This window comes from Urtica dioica, chromosome 8 (assembly GCF_054948205.1).
Source record: "Urtica dioica subsp. dioica isolate 48M chromosome 8, U.dioica_male_clone48M_v1_H2, whole genome shotgun sequence".
NCBI lineage: Eukaryota > Viridiplantae > Streptophyta > Magnoliopsida > Rosales > Urticaceae > Urtica > Urtica dioica.
Window position 1 is genome coordinate 3837327 of NC_142763.1, and position 10286 is coordinate 3847612.

Genomic DNA, 10286 nt, shown 5'->3' on the forward strand with positions numbered 1-10286 from the left:
TACTTAATCTATATTAAAACTTTATTTTAGATATTATATGAAATCTAATTTATCTTATGCTTAGCGGAAGTCTTTCTTACGTAGTTGCAACCATAACCCAACCCTTTTGCTATCGATGCCGCTGGTCCATACTCATCACTTAGCAGTAAGTTGTTTACCTACAGCACATACGTAAAATTTTCGTGGAAATGAGCTATCGCTCAGCGAGAACAATATAAAACTCACAAAACAAGATGAGTGATGCAATGCATGAACCGGTTATTAATATTTTCATTCTAATGGTGAAATGGTCTTTCTTAACATAAATCTTATCATATTTTATTCGGGGCTCCCCTAGAGTAGTCGTACCAATTTCAGTGTACACTTTGGAAACAAAGATATGGGGTTGCAAGGTCCCATACTTTGCTCCATCTTATGAACTTATAACATATGAGAAATTTCCCCATTTGGGCCCGTAAGTCGGCTCGGGAAATTCTCATTGTAGACCTCCGTAACTCGAGGCGGTACGACTCTCTTACTTATCTTTTCACTTTATTATTTAGGTGACATGCAAATATGACATGTAATATAGATAATCATCATACATAACATCAGACGTGACATGATTTTAACTTAAAAAAAAATAACATGACATAGCTTACCAATGCATATGAAACAAAACATAGGTCAACAAGAAAACGTTAACTAGCTTCTCATACATCATACATAAATTTACTTAACATAAAGACATGTGCAAACATCAACATACATAATGTCATATAAATTTAAAAACATGTCATTATTACTCCATCATCATCATTTATCATAACATAACATATCATAAGCTAAAATTCATAAACGTAGACATGTAATCATCGCATAATATATAACAACTCATAAATCATATCATCGTACTTAAGCATATCATAACATGTACCACGTGGCTTATAACTATTAACAAAACCACATAATACTATCAAACAACCACGTCATGGATCACAAAACTCATCATAATTTTATTTAAAACTAATATGTGCTGTAGTGAGATTGTTCTCACCTGGGGTTTGAAATTACGATCTTTGATCATGAACCACTTAAATGCTCTACTCGGTTCAAAACCTAATAGGAAAGATTAATAATTAGGATATCACTTAATACCCACTAAAAATACTATTATGGACGGGAAAAGGTTTACGGAAAAAAATTCAGAACTCATCGCTAAGTAAAATTACAAAAAAAAAAGCCCATAGCCATGAAATCTCGGGAAAATAAAATCGCTGAGATAAAATCTGCGAAAATTACATAACCTAGAAAAAAAAATATCGTGAACGTTTTCTTCTCAAGTGACATGACCAAAATCGATCTTAAATCATCAAAAACAAATAAAAAGACATAAAGAGGAAATACTAGTTTTATTGAAAATTGGGACAGATTTGCACATGTATCGGAATAACACTCATACGCATAAACATTTTGGTCTAAAAATTCATCAAACTTTTATCCTACAAACAAGACACATAAATATACGTTGTATAAAAATTTCAATCCAAAATCCTTTCTGTAGCTATTTTAAAAAAAATTACATAGCTACGCTGATTTAAACAAGATCTTTTGTCTAGATGCTGATCGTAAATTATTTTTAAAATAAAAGTTATTTATCTAAAAATCTTGAATTTTTATACACGTTTCAAAAACATGTTAATATTCGGGAATAAAAAATATCAGATCAAAAATACTTTCGTAGCTAATTGAAAATCATACGATTTCAATTTCCTATAAAGTCTTGCAAATCAGAAAAATAAATTAATGATTATTGCTCATACGAAGAATAATTAAAGTAATAAAAAAAACTGATGAAAAGACACGCTACATAGAGAAAGAAAAATACCTGCGAAAGAGTTGAAAGAAAAGCTTCATAATGTTTTATAGATCCCAACGTTTGATAGGAATTTTTTTTTTAAAGAGGCTATGGTCTAAGCTTCTTTTGTTTTGCGCAGAGAAGAAGGAAAATGGAGTTTGGGAGAGGTATGGAACTGAGAGAAAATGATATTATGCACGTCCAATATGAGAGTAGCATTTCCAAATTAATAATTATTAACCTTTCACAAAAGCTAAAAGTTAATGCCATTAACTCCCCACTTTAATTCTTTTAAAAGTAAACGTTGCTACGTATATATACTTGATGAATATATCCGGACACACATATACTTATATATAAATCCGTATACACTAACGTCATATTGCTATAAATTTGTATAATTCACATTACCACTATTTTTATTGAGATTTGATTACAGATCTCTTTCTTTATGTGTATTTGAGTCAACACATATAAAGAGCTTTTGTCTTAACTCAAAACAATATCATATATTTATTTCTTTTTTTTTCAAAACATTCCGAGAGTACAATATATATATATATATATATATATATATATATATATATGTATGTAGATGCTTATATGTATGTATAATTTATACATTCCCTAGAAAACTCTTCAACGTGTATACATATATATTTAAGACGTTTTTACTATATTTTGGAAACAATATCTTAAATAATAAAATGGATTATACCATACTGAATAAATAATGCATACTAGCACGTAAAGATATAACTAAAAAGAAAAAAAAATCACATCACCAAAATTAAATCTTTAATGATGATTTTTTTTTTTTTTTGGGATTTCACAGTGTTGGCTCGGCGGCACGGCGCGGTGAAGCCGAGCGCGGGCGCGATGGCGGAGGGGAGCGACGGCGGCGTCGGCGGTCAAAGTCATCCCCAAGGCTAAGGTAATCAACTCTCTCACTTCACTTTCTTACACTAATTGGAATTTTTTATGCGACGATTTGTATTTCTCGTTACTGAATTCATCTTGATTAAAATGGATAAGTTTAAAACTGTTGTTTGGCAGATTTCTGTAAAAATGAATTATTTATTTTTTCAAAGTTGGATAGTCAATTGCGAAGCTCTTGTTCATTGCGAGAAATTTGGTGATAAGGTCTCCCATGGAAATAGATGAGTTATGAGTTGGAATCGCTACTAGATCCGACTATAGAAAAGTTGTATTTCTGTTATTGAATTGTTCTTGATTGTTTTGTGGAAAGATTTATCCGTATACGATGGAAAAGTTTGAAATTTTTTTTTGGGTAATTTTTGTGCAACTTATTATTTAATCGATTGTGAAACTCTTGTTCGTTAGTTCGTTCATTCATTGTGAGAAAATTTTGGCGGCAGACGACGTCTTCCATTGCGATCGAAGACGTAAGAAGAGAAGTGAAGATATTGAGAGCTTTGAGTGCGCAAAATAGGAATCTCGTTATATTTTACGACGCCTTTGAAGACAGTGAGAATGTTTACATAGTCATGGAGTAAGCTCTTAAACAGTGGTTTTGAACTTTTGGGTTTTATTTTTTATTATTTCCTTTTTCTAGTTTATTGAAGTCCTAGATTTGCATGGGTTGTAGATATACAGAGGATGATGCCAAAAAAATGATGATACAAATATTAAAGGGTTCAGTGGCTATCTAGCCATATGAAACGTTATAAATTTCTAAATAGTCAACGTTTCGTTAATTTTTGGTAAATAGCCACATAAATCTATTTACGTTATCAAAATGACCAAAACACAGAGTAAATTTCTAGTAATTATGTGTAAATAACGTTGGTTACACCAGATTTTTGGCTATTTACGAAAAATTTACAAAACGTTGGCTAAAGTGCAAATTCTTATGTTTTTGTGGCTTATATCGCTAAATTTCTTAATATTAAATGTAGTCGCCATCTCCAGGGCGGCGAACATCGGGATCATGTTTTGAAAATGATTGTATTTTTGGTAATTTGATGATCATGGTATGCAATTGTATGGTTAGTGTTGTAAAGCTTGTTTTGGAAATACAAATCTGTCACGAAGTGAATTCATTTCGTGACAGATGTATCACAGAGTGAATTCACTCCGTGACACATCTGTCACGAAGTGAACTGAGTCCGTGACACATCTGTCATGAAGTGGACTAATTTTGTCACAAATTTCTCAAATTTATATGACTCCATGAGTTCCACCGGTAGACACCAAATGCTTGTGGACACGGAAGTCGGAAACTTGACCACCATTTTACCATATGTTCTGCAAGTCGCCGGTGTTCTACTATGAATAAATATTCAAGGTCGTACACTACGATCAAATGCCACAACAAGACAATGGGAAATGTCAACGTTGAGGCTACTTAAAATGATGTGATTATGACTGTATACACAAGTGGCACTACCAGACGCAGCGTGCCATGACCGTGGACGACTTCCGAAATCTGGTCGCCGTCTTCCCGGCGCCGGGGCAGCCGGGATTTCATATGGCCCGCGCTCGGGGCAACGTGAGGCTGGTCGAGGATAGTGACCCGCCTAGCCGCCGGGCGTGGGTGTGGGTCACCTCGGACGCCTTTGGTGAGGTGCCCCTTCGCTTCGGTCGTTTCGCCGACTTTCCAGCAAACGAGGGGGCAGCGGAGCTCCCCTTTGTGAGAGAAATATCGGGTATGTCGGAGGCCCGCAAGGCTGGCTTATGATTGTACGTATGTGTTTATAACTGTATATATGTGTGTCTGATTGTACGTATGTGTTTAGAACTTTATGTATTGTCTTGAAATCAATTAATTAGTTTAGAATTTTATGTATTGTTTCGCAATCAATTTATGTGTCACAAAGTGACCACATTTCGTGACAGATGTGTCACGGACTGAGATCACTTCGTGACACATGAGGTTATTTTATAAACCATTCTTAACAATAAACCCAATACCAATAAAGTTCAAAACATTCAAAATGTAATACATACTAAGGAAGTTCTAGACATTCAAGGATAAAACATGTCGAATTACAAACCAAACCAATGACCGGTTCGGTTCGCTCTTCCTCAAGTACAAATAACATTGCAAACTTTCGTTGTCGTCTATGGTTGACGGTATGACCCCGTCAGTTTCTGTTGGAATTGATATAGGGTTTAAGAAAAAGATTAAACGCTTCGGGAAGCGGCGGAATTTTAAAAAATTTATTTACAAGTAAAACAGTTTTTACTAACCTAGACAAAGAAGCAAGTGCATGTAATTAAAAATCAATATGAGCTAAGAGTTTACTAACCTTTCTTGAAGCTTGAACCTTGAAGAAGCTTTTGGAAAGTTTGCAACGCTCGTCTCCCCTCGCAGCACGTCTCTCTTTCTTTCCTCGGCACCTCGAGCAACCACGATAGTTTCTATCACTAAATCACTCGAAATAAAAGGAATCAGTGAGTGGGCACTTTTAAACACTACGACTCAAGAACAAGTCTTGAAGTCGCAGAGCTAAACACTAGGTCGAGTGAGGACCTAGGTGCCAAAACAAGAAAAATTGAAAATAAACTAGAGAGAGAGAGAGGAGGGGCGGCCAAGCTAGAGAGAGAAGCTCTCAATCTCTAAAACTTGGGATGAATGAAAAGTGAGGAATGAGGCTCCTATTTATAGGAGAGGTCTTACCTTCAATAAGGTAGTTTCCTCTTCTATAGAATATCACATATTCATGAGCCAATTTCCCCTTTTTTTTTCTCTTGAGATGCTCGGCCAAGGTGGCTTCATTAAGCCTTGGATTTGTTTCCTTTTTGGTTCCTTGCCTTACTTCTTTCTCATCTTGGGCGCCTACCTCATTTCCCTTAGAGGAAATTTGTTTCCTCTTTTTCTTTTGGCAAGTATCTTGATACATTCATGCACAAAATAATCTCTCTTTTCCTTGGGTACTTGGGCGCCTATCCTCATCTAGAAGGAGCTTCTAGAAGCTTCTTCATTTGTTCATGACAACATGAGAAAAGCCCATTAAGAATTTTCAATAAAATTCTTATGAAATGAAATTAATTCACGAGGCCCAATAATCAAGTTATGGCCGAGTGACATTAAGTCATCAAATGAACTTGTCAAAAAATTTATTGACATTCATTTCATCATATGTCTCAAAAGACAAAATTACCCTTTTGACAATTTTCGTTCTTGTTTTGACTTAGCTTCTAGTTTAACTATTCCTATCGATGTGATTCGTGACAGTGACCTCATGGACCCAAATGAACAAAGCTTGAGCTAAACACTTGGACTCAAAAGTTCACAAACCTTTTCCAAGTTTAGCTTAATGCCAACTAACTCCACTAAAGAGTTGACACTGAAAATCTCTCGGTTCAAATGAATTTGTTTTCTACTCAAGAATTCGACCTAATTATAATGAGCGGATCCACTGAATATTATCTATGTTTACCCTTCATGAATGTCATCAGCTAGTCGAGATTTACTAAATTACCATTTTACCCTTCTAGCTGTTATTTCCTCAACTCCTTTGTCGCTTGTGAATAAGTTAGAAACAATGTATTGATGAGGAGCTAACAAGTCACCTTGTTTCATCCAAAAGAGTCAGGACTCAATTTGGACACTGGCCAGTTCATTTATTCACACTCCAAGGAACAAAGCATGAGGTGACATACATTGCATTTCAGCAATCTTGTACATGAATTCCATATCTATGAGAACTTCACAAAGTTACTCATGACATACTCACAACTTAGTACTTCACCAATAGGCCCTGTTCGGAATCACATAGTGAGTCCGAACTCTGACTTTCTCAAATGAGAATACTAAGGTGTGAAATGGCATGTCTCATTTCAGGATTAAGGTAAGCATGATGCAATTCATATATAGTGACTTCGAGACATAAGAGGTTAAATGGTTTGTTCTTATCTTGTCTCTAGAAGTGCACTGGTCAATTCAGTACCTTGGGAAGATACCTAGAAGAACTATAGAGTCTCCAACTCTCAATGCCTCATAACCAGACATCATAGATTCTTCTAACAATCGTACTGAGGTCAATAGTCCTTTGACCCTAAGATTGCGAATATATCGTTTTAAGCAAACTACGAAGAGTTTGTTCATGCAAATCTACATTTGTCTCTTCGTAAGTTGTTAAGTTTGTTTATGGACTAAAATACTAAGGTTTTATCATAAAGCTTCAAACAAAGAAAGAATGAATGAATGTTTCAACTTTATTATTAATGAATGAATAGGAAATTACAAGCAAGAGTCTTCATGAGACTTTATTACATCAAATGTACAAAATAAAGATTACAACTCTTCTTGTGGGCACCATTGACAACAGTTTTATCTTTGACGTTGATTGAATATGTTACATGGGTCACGCTCAATCGAGAATACAATGTTTGCTGTTTACATCAAACTTGGGTAATTCAAATTGGTAGGAAGTCAAAGCGTAATAGTACCACCCTCTTGATATATGCCCGGTTTTATCCACTTCCCGCTATGCTTAGCATATAAACATATTTCTGCCATAGCTGTATACGTTCGGTCATATTAGATATGAGTATTAAAAACGATTATTAACATCGAAAAACATCCAGTTCGTGACACTAGTGTCACGAAGTGAATCCACTTCGTGACGCCCTGGAAAAATCGGGAAACAACAAAAAACGCCATTTTTGACAAACAAATCACACCCAAACACAATGGAACCTATTTCAACATGAATCAAAACAATTAAACATGTTATTATATGTTAAAAATATGAAGAACTTACAAAAAATATGTTTGAAGAAGTTTTGGATCTAGGATTTGTAGGAAACATATTCAATCTTTATACTCGGGGCATCCATAGAATCGTCTTCCAGGGTTATCAGCAGTCTAGGAAGTTCGTTCAACTCCATTTAGACCACAAGAATATGAAGGAGGAAGTCGTCGACGCTCGGTACCATCTCCTATATTTCCTGAAACGCGCGGCTTCCGACGTGTTAACGAACTGCAATCACTCGACTCCATCGTGATTGTATCAACTGTTATTTAATTCTGAAAGAATAGAATAAAAAACATCAACAACATGGTAACTTTTTTATTTCCAGTTCGTGACACTAGTGTCAGGAAGTGAATCCAGTTTGTGACACCCTGGAAAAATTGGGAAGTGTCACGAACTGGATTCACTTCGTGACACCCTGGAAAAATCGGGAAGTGTCACGAACTGGATCCACTTCGTGACACTAGTGTCACGAACTAATTCACTTCGTGACACCCTGGAAAAATCGGGAATTCAACAAAAAAACACCATTTTGACAAACAAATCACACTCAAACACAATGGAACCTATTTCAACATGAATCAAAACAATTAAACATGTTATTGTATGTTAAAGATAGGAAGAACTTACCAAAATTTATTTGAATAATTTTGGATCTTTGATTTGAACGAAGATGAGCTTGGATCTTTAATATCGAACAACCACTATGGGTTTCAGAGGAAGAAGAAGAGATTATGGCGACAACGTGTGTAGATTCCGGCGAGGAAGAAGAAGAAAAACGTTGAGTTTCAAATGGGCGTGAGGAAGAAGAAGGAAAAAAAAATGGGTCTCATCTTTTTTAGCGTGAGAAGTTGCGGAATAGAGTTGGGGGTAGGAAACTTACCGTCGACGAGCAAGATTCCGGCGACCCAAGTAATGAAGAACTCAAGAAAGCTTCGTCAACTTCTCCAGCTCAGACCCAAACGAGGGAGAAGAAAAGAAAAAATAATCGGCCAAACTTGGTTTTAAGAAGAAAAAAACGTAAATGAGGAAATGGTAGGGTTGAGGGTAATTGGGGAAAAATTAATTTCTCTCACCTACCATAAGTACTACTTTTGTCAAATTTTTCATTTTGGGCTATATTTGGTAAGGGACATTGCAATGGTATTATTTGTGTCAATTCCCCTAAGTTATAACTTTATTCCTCAATAATTGTTTCTTCAGTCTACTATGGTAAAGGAGATAAATAGACTTTCTTTTTAGGTTCTATAAATTCTGGATTTTCTTTTCCTTCAATAATTGGTAGTAACTATTAAATAGATATAAGGGTTTTTATGGTTTTTTTTTTCTTGTGAATTGCGTTTAGTTAATAATCCGTAATACTAGTTACTCATTTTTTTTTATAGTTTTTTGCATAAACATTTGATTTTCTTGTTTTTTCTTATAAATCACTTACTGAAGTTAATAATTGTTAATATGTTGACACTTCAGCCTTTTTACGGGATTTTTTGGGTTTATTCTCGTTTTCGATTCAAAAGGCGAAGAATAAGAAAAATTCTATTCAAAATGGAAATTATTTTTATGATTATGTTATTTAGGGGAGTTGTTTCTTGTTTTATGAGATATTAATTATCACCATTATTTTCTTTCCATTTTCACCACAACAAACTAGGTAACGGCCACGACTATTTTAGCTGTGATAAATGAAAGAATAATCGTGATAATTGTCGCGTCTAATCACTTTGTAACAGTTCTTTTTTTTTAGGAAACGTGGGCGATACCACGGGCAATTCATTAAAAACCCTCACATATGGCGGAGGAATATACACCCTCATTTTGTAACACTTTATATTTGTGACGTCTCGACTTTTCGGACCGTCATACTAAGCTTAATTCTCGTACTTAGAAAAAAAATGGATAATTTTTTTTAAAGAATTAAGCTTAGTATGACGGTCCGAAAAGTCGGGTCGTCACAGTTGGTATCAGAGCAACGAACCTACGACCCCCCCTTCGCTATCGATCGCACGGCTTCCCCCTACTCAAGTAAGTTAATTTTGTTTTATTATGTTGTATGTTTAGCTTTTCTCTTTCTTCTTTGTTAGATGGACGTTGAAGTAACAAAACTCGTGAACGCGGAAAGCCAGAGCCGCATTGCTGATGGTGACCTCATGATCAAATTCTTAGAGACAAATCCTCCAGTTCTTAGCAGCGCGACGACAGATATCGTCGACACACGAGAGTGGTGCAATAACATAGACATCCGTTTTAAGGTGTTGCAAGTTCCAGAGAGATTGCAAGTATCCTTTGCACAACTAAAGGTCCGCTGGAAGGTATTGGAGTATTGGCAAGGAAAGCTAAGGGATCACCCTGGAGCTGGATGGGAGTACATGAAGGATGGGGTTATACGAAATTTCACCAATATAAGGGTTGGCTTGCGAAAATGGAAAGAAGGCGTTATCGTCATGTTTTGAGGTCATGGAAGATGAGAGATGGGGAGACTGCAAAGGAGTACCATAATCGAACCTCTGACATGCTATCCCACGTTCCTTTTCTTTTGGACGCGATTAGTGTGTATTGGAATGGGCTTTCTATTGGAAACGATCTAGGGTTTAAGAAAAAGTTTAATGCTTTTTTTGGAGGAATTTTAAAAATTTTCTTTTTCAAATAAAACAGTTTTTACTAACCTAGACAAAGTGCAAGTACATGTAAATAAAACGAATATGAGCATAATAAATTTACTAACCTCT

General features: G+C 35.4%; 1 long non-coding RNA gene across 1 annotated transcript; it reads right to left on the minus strand.

The window, feature by feature from the left end:
* Nucleotides 1-2038, minus strand: LOC149387372 (uncharacterized). Its single transcript, XR_016301066.1, has 3 exons — nt 1868-2038; nt 1037-1098; nt 1-158 (listed from the first exon to the last, which is right to left on the minus strand). It is a non-coding gene; the product is annotated as an uncharacterized LOC149387372 (long non-coding RNA).
* Between the last annotated feature and the right edge of the window lie 8248 nt (nt 2039-10286).